General features: G+C 43.9%; 1 pseudogene; it reads right to left on the minus strand.

Annotated features, from left to right (window-relative positions):
* Positions 1–350: 350 nt before the first annotated feature.
* Positions 351–3,498, minus strand: LOC101336767 (ferritin light chain pseudogene; annotated as a pseudogene).
* Positions 3,499–12,315: the final 8,817 nt, after the last annotated feature.

Below are 12,315 nucleotides of genomic sequence, written 5' to 3' on the forward strand. Positions count from 1 at the left end.
TATTTCATCTGCAAATACTTTAGTGTATATTTCTAAAATAAAGCTTTTTAAAACATGAACACAATATCATTTTCATACCTAAACAAATTAATAATGATTCTTTTATAGCATCCAGAAACTGTTCAAATTTCTAGTTGTTTCATAAACCTTGTAATTTTTTTTACAGTGCTTTGAATTAGGATCCTAATAATATAGTCTATATATTGCAATTGATTTCTATGTCTTCTAGATATGGTTTCTTTCAATTTTTTTTTTTTTCTGCAAAAAGCTTTATTGTTTCCATTTGGTCCAAGGCTTGGGAGAGGGCTCCAGGGTGGTTAAAAGCTGCCTAGTGGCTGCAGAGCGGGGCTTCAGGCAGAAGCCCTGACGCCAGAGGGGCTCCTCAAAGGCCGCTGGGCTCCGGACGCTCCTACTCGTGCTGGAGGGCGAGACTTTCGACGAGGGCCTCGCCCAGCCCCCCCCACCCCCCACCGGGGACCAGCCGGCCTGCGGAGGTTGGTCAGGTGGGACGAGTTCCCACCTTCTGGATGAGTTTCACCTGCTCATCTAGGAGGCGGCTCTCCGGGAAGTCACAGAGGCGGGGGTCTGCGCGCGCAGAGCCCAGGGCGTGCAGGTCTACAAGGGCCTGGTTCAGGTTCTCCGCGAGCACGACAGCTTCCACAGCGTCCTGGGTTTCACCCCACTCATCCTGAGATGCTTCTGCACGTCCTGGAAGAGGGCGCAGCTGCCGCGCTGCTTTTGCATTTTCAAGAGATGCTGGGCGTCCTCACGCTTCCCCTCGGGCACTTCGCGGAAAAAGTGGCTCAGGCCCTCCAGAGTCGCGTCGTGGCGGTGGAAATAGGAGCCCAGACAGAGGTAGGTGCGGGAGGCCGGCAGATGCCTGTTGACCAGGCGGTTGACGGCGGCCTCCACCTCGGCGGAATCATTCTGACGAATCTGGGAGCTCGTGGTGGATAGGTAATACGAAGTTAAGCTCAAAATATGGTGTTGGCGGTCCCAGTGGCCGAGGACAGCTGAGCGGCTGGTTCCAAAGGTTGCGAGTGGAACACAGGTTGGGGGTGGTCGGAGGTGGGAGCGAGGGGCGCCCCTGGGTCTGTTCTGTCCACACACCGCTGTAGCAGGAGACGGAGCCGCGGGAGTGCCCAGCGCACTGCCTCTTTCATTTTTTGATTGTACAAACTGGGTTTGTCCTATAGAGCGCCCCACAATCTGGATTTTGTTGATTGCATCCCTGTGCCGTTAGCATACTCCTTTATTCTTTCTGTATTTCCCGTAAATTGGTCTTGGATCAAGAGGTGTGGTCACAGCCAGGTTCTATTTACTTGGCAAACTACTTCATAGGTGGTGCATGTACCTCTATCAGGAGCACATAACAATTGGGATTGTGTTTTTGTCATGTTAGCAGCTGTTGATGCTCAATGTCTAGATCCAGTCATTCACTTGGCATTATAATATATGGCTAGTCTCATTCATTGCTTTTTTCATTACCTTCTTCATTACTCATTCTCCAATGATACACTTCTCCTTCCTTATTATTTGGTCACCCAGAGGTACAGTTTGTAGAGGAAAAGTAACATATATGCTTAATTCTTTCCCTCCAGTTCCCAGTTTTCAAAATAATGCATTTGTTCCCTTGAATTTTCCAATGCAGACAACTGAGGTTTTGGGTTTGTTTGGGACTTTTTTTTTTTTTTGGTAGTATTAGGAACTCATGGATTTAAATGTACTTGGTGGATTTCAATCCATTGCAGTTCTTACCCTTTGGATGCTTCCCTTTTCATCTTTGGTTGGCAGGAGTCTCTCCAAGTTGGTTCCTGAGTCTTTTCGATAATTTCTATCCTTTTAAAACAGGATAATAGAACTTACATGTTCGCATGAGTATTTTTTTAATGATTTTTAAAAATTAACTTATTTTTGGCTGCATTGTGGTGCACGGGCTTCTCACTGTGGTGGCTTATCTTGTTTTGGAGCATGGGCTCTAGGCATGTGGGCTTCAGTAGTTGTGGCACACGGGCTCAGTAGCTGTGGCTTGTGGGCTCTAGAGCACAGGCTGAGTAGTTGTGGCGCACAGGCTTAGTTGCTCCGCGGCATGTGGGATCTTTCCGAACCGGGGCTCGAACCCGTATCCCCGGTATTGGCAGGCGGATTCTTAGCCACTGTGCCACCAGGAAAGTCCCTCACATGAGTATTTTTATCTTCACAGTTTCACCCTACAACAGTGTTACTTAAAATGTGGGCCTCAGGCAATACCTGTGAGCTGATGGAACATCAAATTGACTCGCCCTACCCAGGCCTACTGAATTAGAGTCTCTGGGAATGGGGCCCAGCAAACTGTAGTTTAACAAGTTCTCCAGGTGATTCTTATGCACGTTAAAGTTTGAGGACACATGCTCTACAAGAATTGACTTCAGGGTAGGACAGGAATAAAGACACAAATGTAGAGAATGGACTTGAGGACGTGGGGAGGGGGAAGGGCAAGCTGGAACGAAGTGAGAGAGTGGCATGGACATATATACACTACCAAATGTAAAATAGATAGCTAGTGGGAAGCAGCTGCATAGCACAGGGAGATCAACTCGGTGCTTTGTGACCACCTAGAGGCGTGGGATAGGGAGGGTGGGAGGGAGACACAAGAGGGAGGAGATTTGGGGATATATGTATACGTATAGCTGATTCACTTTGTTATACAGCAGAAACTAGCACAACATTGTAAAGCAATTATACTCCAATAAAGGTGTTAAAAAACATTGACTTCAGAGCCTAGCTTTGGGTCACCTTCCTCACTTAAGATCCCTAGCCCTTCAGGAATTTTTTGCCAGAGTAAACCACCCCTCTGTTCTTATGGGATATCATCAGAGGGCACAGTCATCATTGAGGGTTATTGATTGATAGTTTGATAGGTGAATGATACGTCTTTGGATCCAAAAATTCCAATATAATTGCTTTTCATAAGTGGCCTTATAAAGCTGCCACGATGAAAATTTCAAAAGAATTACTCCAAAAATGTTTTGAGCAATGGTGGTGTTATATGTGCTAGGGACTGCCATGGTTTAATGCTAATGGTTTTGCTCCTATTAAGTTCTTATGGTTGAATGGTGTGGTGAGGTTATCCAGACTATTTTGCAGAAATAAAGGATTATTTTTCTTTGAAAGTGCTTATTCCATGCTTGCTTAGTTGCTTACTCAAGAGAATTTCTTCTTGTAGCAAAGATGGGCTTCTGTGGAAGCACACTGACTGTATGTAGTTATTCTCAAGCACCATTAGTGAATCAGTCATTCAACACAGCCTCTCATCCGGCACGTAAGTAGACTAGGTTTAAATGATTGCTTTTAGACATAATGGTTTTCACATAGCCAGCTTCGTGGGACGCATACACTAATAGGGCTTATTTCTTTCAATGTAAACAAAATAGAGATTCTTGGAAAAAAGAGAGCCTAATAGCTTTGGGGTCAAGACCCATGCCTTAGTAAAGTCTCTCACCATATCTCCTTCACCATAGGGGTTCTCAACTCTTTTTTTTGGTTTTGTAATTTTAGAAGTTCTGATACTGTTCCCAAGGCCAATTAGGCCAGAATATCTAGCGAGTGGGAATGTAGTCTCAGGGGGTTTGAAAGGCCCGCCACCGCCAGGTGATTCTAATGCACAACCAAGGCTGAGAACCTTGTGGAGTGAAGCAGAGACAATGAGAAACTTTATTAAGACATGAACTTATACCCCTAAAGTGTTAGGCTCTCTTTTTTCAAGAATAAGATATCTGATATACTTGGGGGCTTTGGAAAGATCAGTTTTCACCAGCACTACCTGATATTATTCAGAGATTTACATTTCACTCACAGAGAAGATAACCTGCTGAGTCTACTTCTGCTTGTATGATGGAGGAAGAGCCCATCTGATGCTACTGTTTGGAAGATTTATTAGAGGATGTGAAGACAACTTGAATGAGTGTTTCAAGATGACATCCTCCATTGGTACCTACTGAATGAGTCAAATATGAGATTTCTAGGGGCTTAATAAAAGGTTTTACCTAGCTAGGTTGTATTATTTAATGTCAAACTAAATGAAAAGCTTTAGACAAGTAGGCTCTCCAAAGAGAGCAAGCCAAGCAGGGTATGGGAAATGAGCTGCAGAGGCAACATATGATGAGCAGGGGCTTTGAAGTCCAACAGACCTGAGTTTGAAACTCAGCTCTGCCATTGACCAGCTCCATGACTTTGGGTAAATTACTTAACCTCTCTAATCACGGATTCTTTTCTGCAAACCTGGCATAGTGCCTGTGCTTGACACAGAGTAGGGTTTCACAAATTACGAAGTATTAAAATTACAGGGAATGTATTGTTCGAATATCTGGAGATGAGATACCAGGTCCAGCTCATGCTAAGGAAGGTGTGGTATTCAGAATAATGCCCCCCCTCAATATGTCCACATCCTAATTCCCAGAACCTGGGAAATATGTTACTTTACATGGCAAAAGGGATTTTACAGGTGTAATTAGGTTCAAGATCTTGCAATGGGAGTGAGTATCCTGGATTACCCAGGTGGGCCCAGTGTCATCACAAGGGTCTTTTCAAGAGAAAGAGGCAGGCAGGAGCGTTAGAGAAGATACGACTCCTGAAGCAGAGGCTGGAGTGGTGCAATTGCTGTTTTTGAGATGGAAGGAAGAGGGTTGTGAGCCACGCAATGCAGGCAGCTCTAGCAGCTGGAAAAAGCCTCCTCTAGAGGCTCCAGAAGAAATGCAGTCTTGCTGATACATTGGTTTTAGTCCACTGAGATCCCTTTCAGACTTCTGACCTCCAGAACTTTAAGATAATAAATGTGTGTTATTTTAAGCCACTACGTTTGAGGTAAATTGTTACAGCAGCAGTAGGAAACTAATACAGAAGATTAAACCAAATCTCTCTTTGAGCTTTCAAAGATACCAAGGACAGATTTTGCAAGATGAAGATTTCACTTTGGAGTCCAGGCCATTCAAATCAATTCGTATAAAGTCCAAGGACTGTAATAATAGTTTACTTGTAAATGAATTTATCTATTCTGGCATCGGATGGTCTTGATTCTTCACTTGTCAGTCAAGCACATTTGTAGCACGTTCAGAAGGCCCCTGACACAATCCTCAAGACCCTGCAGTATTTGCTGCAGTACTGAGAAACTGCCTGGTGGGAAAGCAAGAAGGAAGAAAACTGGTAATGGCAGATCAGTAACCAAGAAAGACAGCCCTTGGGGATTATCAGGAGAAGTGGTGATTTGGTCAACTATTCTGGAGGACAATTTGACAATAGCATCCAAAAAAAATGTATATAAAGCCTTAAAAATGCAAGTCCTCTGACTCAGCAATTCTACTTGTAGGAAAATTTATCCTAGGGGAAAAAGCTGGATTAGTATGCATATTTACCTGCTTAAAAAATCCTTTCATGGAACACTTGGGGAGACTCAAGGGAGGCAGCAGTACATCCACTTACATTGGATAATTAAAAGTGGCAGGTGTTTGTACTGGCCATAGCTTGGTCTACATGTGAATCTGGTTAGATTAACCTCGAAGGTCCCCAAGCCACCTTTGCTACATTTGATCTCTTTTACGAAAATCACTGAAACGACGATTGTGACTAACAGTTCCAATGTTAAATTGGTGTCTGCCCTTGAATACTTACTATAAACTATCATCCAATTTTGTGACTTAAATAAATTAAAATTTTTATATGTCTGTGTAATTGAGCACTTAAGTGTTGAAAATTACCTATATTCTTATCCACTGACATTCAGATAATATATTTGTCATGCAAAAGCTGTGATTCCAAATTATGCTCAAATCCAAGTGAGGAATCTTTATTCATTTTTTTTTCTGTTGTGTTATCTGTTTTGGCGGTATGTGTGGACCCAAATTGCATCAAGGAGGGACCAAAATTTACACAACATTCTTGAGTATGATGGCGGCTGCATTCGAAGTTTTGATTAAACTGCTCTACATGTGTGATTATTACTTGTAAACAGATGATTAGATATTAATTAGACAATAAGTGATTGTAAAGCACTTAGAAAATAAAAGTGTTTATAAATACCACCAAGTAATAGCAACAGTAATTCTTTACTAACTACACAGCTGCTAATGTCAATAAGAATGATTTATTCTAGCTAAATATGCAAAAAAGCTGCTATCATATCTGTTTTGCTACAGCAAAACAAAATATATCATATTTACAAGTGATTTTACATCAGTGTTTAGATAAATACATCTCATTTTGATAAAAATAACGTATCTCTTTTAGGACCTTCTCAAACACAGGTACAACCATTGTGGCATGGTGTCTTTGAGTGCTAAGAACTGAAGCTCCTTCCTGCTCATCTCTCTGACTTATGTCAAATATTCATTTCTTTAAAATATAAGATGTAGGGCTTCCCTGGTGGTGCAGTGGTTGAGAGTCCACCTGCCGATGCAGGGGATTTGGGTTCTTGCCCCGGTCCGGGAGGATCCCACATGCCGCGGAGCGGCTGGGCCCGTGAGCCATGGCCTCTGAGCCTGCGCGTCCGGAGCCTGTGCTCCGCAACGGGAGAGGCCACAACAGTGATAGGCCCGCGTACCAAAAAAAAAAAAAAGAATATATATTTATATATATATATATATATAAAAAGATGTAAGGTGACATTTTGTGAATGGCATTTTCATTCATGCAGTAGTTTTGTCATGTTGTGTCTGTTCAGTAGCTCCCCAGCACCTTAAAACTGTGTGTAACAGACTCAGTAAATGTTGGTCAGATGGATGAGGAAAAGTCAATTCTTTTTTGGTTATTCTAGAAGCTGGTAAAAGAAGAAAATCCATGTCAAGAATAAAATAAAGCACTTTCTATCTTCTTGATTTTGTTTTTCAAAAAAAGTTTTGAAACTGACTGCTTTTTATATCCAATCATTATTTTTACCCCTAATGGCCTTTATGGGTCATGGACCTGTATCAGCCTCACTCTTGACTCACTGGTGAATTTGGCAATGCATGTGTTAGACTTTCTGTCGTAAGTAAACTCAAGCACCTACAATGAGTCCAGGTCCGTGGTTTCAGAGACTTGAAATGAGCTGAACGAATACAAGTGAAGAGTGCTTCATGTTACATGAGTTCAATAGAAAAGGGGTGGAGTGGTTATTTTGGATGATGAGATACTCATGAGTTAGCTCATCAACCTTGTTAACAAGGCAAATCTAAGTGAGGCAGTGTAGTTTGGTGGAAAACAGAGTTGAACTTTGATTCAGGAGACCTGGATTCAAGTGACACTTCTGCCACTTACTCTGTGATCTTGCTCAAGTTACTTAACCTCTCTGAATCTGTTTGCTCATTTGAAAACTTTCAGTATTAAAACTTATCAATCCCAGAACACTATTATGATATAATTCAATGTGTAAAAGAACTAAGTGAGGGGTGAAATGCTTTACCCTGAAAAAAATTTTTATTACGATAATTTCCCTGGAGTGGGTGAAAAGGAATTATTCATGGGTTTCATTACTCAGATGGTGAACTTTTTTTCTGGACTGTGTCAGGTTTTAGGCCCAAACCGTAAACCACGTGTAGAAAACTGGGGAACTGGCTCAAAATAGAGCCAGAAAATTAAAAGAATTCCACAGAAGGTCAGTGGTTTCCGGGAAACCTTTGTCATCTTTATCTTCTTCTTTCCACGTCCTTTCCTTCTTTGTAATAAATTCCTTATCTGGTAAACCTGAGGTGCTGAGGAAAAAGAATAAAAAGAAAAAAGGAAACATGGAATAAACAGCGGACTCAGGAGTGCTGGTAAGGGGAAAGGATTTGGAATGAAGGAGGTTTACATACGGACTTCTTGATAAATATTAAGAGCAGTATAAAGTATGTAGGGACATGCAAACTAGAAGTAAATAATTTAAAATTTTCAGTACGGGGCTTCCCTGGTGGCGCAGTGGTTGAGAGTCCGCCTACCGATGCAGGGGACACGGGTTCGTGCCCCGGTCCGGGAAGATCCCACATGCCGCGGAGCGGCTGGGCCCGTGAGTCATGGCAGCTGAGCCTGCGCGTCCGGAGCCTGTGCTCCACAAAGGGAGAGGCCACAACAGTGAGAGGCCCGCGTACCGTGGAAAAAAAAAAAAAAAGAGAAAGCTTAAATGTAATGCCTGCTTTTAAAAAAATAAACAGATATACGATGTTATGACATATTTATCCACGTGTGATGAGGACATGAAAGGTATTTGCCATAAGAAATAGATCATATTAGAACTTTATGATGGGGCACTGAAATGCTATTAGTTGGAGATCCTCCAGATGCAGACCCTGAGACAAGAATTCAAGTTCAAGTTAATTTGGGAGGTGAGTCCAGGAAACACCCACAGGAGTGTGGGCAAGCGAGACAAAGAAAAGAAGTCAGCCAATACAATTCGCGGCGCTCTGTCAAGCCAGCTACCACCATGGGAAATTGAATTTAATCCCACTGGGGAACTCTGGGAGTCAGTGTAGAACAGCGTAGATTCAATGATCCCACTTGAGGACTGAGGGCAGTGCGGTATTTGTACATTTACTCCTCTCAGTCATTGCTTGAGAGCTCTTGGGGGTGTGGGCTGTACCTTTTCTGGCCGGTCAGCCCTGTCTCAACGGTATTGTTGGGGAGAGGGGGCAGGGCTTTCGGTGGCCTGAGCAAGCCCTCAGGCAGAGATGCAGGTGCTGGCCATTGGCAGCCAGCGGGCAGGTGTTGACGACAATGGTAAGGCCTGAGGGGATCAGGGAAAGCTCAGTTTCTGCTCTATTATTTTAGTTCTTCCCTGCAGATATTTGGGAAGAGTATTCCCAATAATTTGATGTTGAAGTGAAGACCGCTTGGGGGAAGAATGATATCATTTGTAGGTCTCTTCCAAGCTGAAGCAAAGGTCCCTATGACTCGGTTTCCTCATTTGATCAGCTGTTGAGGGGGCTACAGGTAGCACACGGTGAGTACCTAGCATAGTACTCAGAGCGGAAGATACTTGATAAACGGTAGAAAGAAAGATGGTGGCGCTTGTGAGGGGTAGCGCTGATCTAACAAGTTCTCATGAAGCCGTGCCCTACTTGTAGAGGTTACAGGACTCAAGAGCCCTGTCCCCAAAAGTTCCCTGGGGATTTTCTGAGCAGCCTGCCTCCAACATGTTCCCTCTGCTTCTGCTACCTGGAGATAGGACTCCCCCAGTTTCAGCTTTCTTTTTCCTCCACTGAGCCCCTGCACCTTTCTATTCTCTCACATGCTAACCTCTGCCTGCCTCATCCCCACCCCGTATCCAGCCCTTGATTCCTTTGGGGAGAAAGGGTAATGTTCATTTCCCCCCCAACTATCGGGGTAATAGATGCTTATTTTAAAATACTTGTTATGGACCTGAAAATATAAAAAAGAAATCAAAATCCCCCATAATCCCACCGTTTAAAGATGTTACTTAACATCCTGATGTATTTCCCTCCAGTGCTCTTTTCTAGGCATGTACATATCCCATAATCAGGATTATTTTTCAGAATCGTATTCTGTGGCCTGCTTTTCTCACCTGACACAATGTTAATATGTTCCCCTAGCATTAGATTTTCTTCAAAAACGTGACTCCTAATGCATGTATAATACTATATGGATGTATTTAATTTTTATTTTAGCCACTTCTCCTATTGCTGTAAATTGTATCTTTTTTTTTTTTGCTTCTTGTAAATAAGTCTGCATTAGCATCTTTGTATGTAATTATTTGTGAGCTTCTGGTTGTTTCTTTGGGGATAAATTCCCGAGGGAAAGCCCTGGGTCAAAGGGTATGAACTCTAAAGGCTGTAGCATGTACTGACAAATGTCCTCCATGGAGGTTTTTTTTTATAACAATGTTAACATTGTGTATAGATTTGTGTAACCATTACCATAATCAGGATACAGAACAATTCTATCACCCCAGTAACCCCTCTTCTCCTATCCCTTTGTAGTCCCCCCCCATATAACCCCTAGAGGGTTATGGAATACTTAATTCCATATTGTGTAATTAACTGGTCATTCTTAATCATCTTAATAGCATTACAAAGCCCCCAAGTTTAAATAACCCATTCAGGTATTATTAAGAATTTCCTGAATGAGGTTGCAAGAGCAGCCAAGACTGATCCCCAGAGTGGGTGAATCTGGTAAGGACCCCTCAGAGTGGTGCCTTAAAGAGCTTATTTCTCCCCATTAGGACTGTGAGAGTCAACCACTGGGCTGTGGGGAGAGGGCGATGAGAAGCCAAGACGAGGCTGGGGTAGGGTTAGTGGGAATGGAGTTACCTATAGAGCTGACCCTCAAGGCAGTTAGAGGTCTAAAGTTTGAGGTGTAAGGACTTGGGCTGATTATGTGTCAGGTACGACTTGGATTTAGCACATAATGTCACTGATGGTTAAAGGTCTGATTTAGGTGACACAATGAAGATGCTCAGGCAGAGACAGCATCTTGTTTCGTTGAGATGGGGTGTGGGGGGAGAAGGGGGCATCTGCCCACTTTGACACAGCAAAGGCTGGAGGTGGGGGATAAGGGCACAGTCTAGGCTCTTGGGCAAGAGGGGTTTGCAAGGACCCCACTAGCCATCAGGACGCTGCTAAATAGGAACAGGTGAGCATCCCATTCTAGAGAGGGAATTAGAGGACCAATTAGGAACCAGGCTCGGTGGCCCAGAACACAGTGGGGGTTAGGGGGTGAGGTCTTTCCAACGGATCATGAACAGCCAAAAATAAATAAATAAAATAAGTAAATTTATTTTTTAAAAAAAGAAATGCAAATTCCGGCCCTATCCCAGACCTACTGAGCCAGGTCTTGAGGGATGAATAATTGACATTTCCAACAAGTTCTCGGGTGACGCTGATGTTGGTGTGGCTGGTCCTGGAGCATACTTGGATGAAAACCACTGCTATAGATTAAAATGAAAGATTTAGAAGCCCAGGGACTTGTCTTAAGAGGATTTCTACCTAGATGTTTTTTCTGTCACTACACCTGCTGCATCCCCCCTGCCCCGCCAAGCCCGCATCCTTCCAATCCCAGCTCCGCTGCTTATGAGTTTGAGGCCCTGAGCAATTACTGTAAATTTCAATTTTCTCACCTGTAAATGGGGATAATGATAAGATTGACCTCTTTGGGTTGTTATGAAGATTAAACAATATCTAGGTAAAGTACCTAGCACTGTGCCTGTGCTTAATAAATGCTAGCTATTACCATGATTTTTTTTTTTTTTGGCCAAGCCGCTTGGCTTGTGGGATTTTAGTTCCCCAACCAGGGATGGAACCCGGACCCTCAGCAGTGAGAGCGTGGAGTCCTAACTATGGACTGCCAGGGAATTCCCAAGGCGTGATTTTTATTAATGTTATTTAAAGTGTGATATTTCACTAGAACGAATACCTTTGTGAGTTCTTTTCTTTGGGTGTGTGTCTCCAGAACGCCCTCTTATAAATGGTGGCTATTCCTGGACGATTTAGACGTTAAGGCACATCATCTTTAATACCCCATCTGTGATGTTTCTGTGATTGCCATGAGCATTTCGCTGAGAGCAGGGTGCTTAGGAAATGGGAGCACGGGAATAATAGACCAGCATAAGGAACGGTGTATGGAAGCGCAGACAACAGCAAGAGCTCATTGAGGAAACTCAGAATAGCTGGGGAGGAGGAGGAATGGCCGAGGGAGGAAGTAATTGGGGAGGGCAGTCAGAGGTGGGAGGCAGGTTTTCGAAGACAATCTACCTCCTTCGAAGTTCCTCTCAGGGCAGCCCCAGGGGTAAGCGCCAGCGCTACACCAGGCCTCAGAGGATCTGCCATTGCTCTTGTTGCAGTCAAGGGGGTGAACACTCAGGTGCTCTCAATGAATGCCGTGAGAGGCCCTCCGAGGCCAGGTGGCAATTGTGGGCACAGGGAGTTTGGGCTCAAAAGTGGTTTTGTCTTCAGGGTGACTCCTATTTGGCAAAATTCTGACTACAGCACAGCAAACATGTCAGGGACTTGGTCTTTTTTAGTGGAGGTCTGCTATGTTCTGTCTCGAGGCGTCCTGGGCATGTCAGGACGCGGTTTTTTCTTATCTGGGTAGCGCAGCCGGGGTCCCTAGCCCAGAATGGACCTTTGCAACTGAATTAAACAGGAGAAACAAAAGCAGCAAGTTCGGGCCCCCAGGGCACGGCCCGCCAGCCAATGGGGCCCGGCCGCTCTCCGGCGGAGTGGTACTATTACGACAGTAGCCAACCAGCGCGCTCCATGCAAATGAGGTACTGTATCCCGCACCCGCAGCTCCTGTGCTGTCTGGTTGTTATAGTGATAAACTGAGGCCTTGCCTCTTGGGTTCTTGGAGAAGGAAAGTGGTGGGGGTGGAGGA

Source organism: Tursiops truncatus, chromosome X (genome assembly GCF_011762595.2).
Source record: "Tursiops truncatus isolate mTurTru1 chromosome X, mTurTru1.mat.Y, whole genome shotgun sequence".
NCBI lineage: Eukaryota > Metazoa > Chordata > Mammalia > Artiodactyla > Delphinidae > Tursiops > Tursiops truncatus.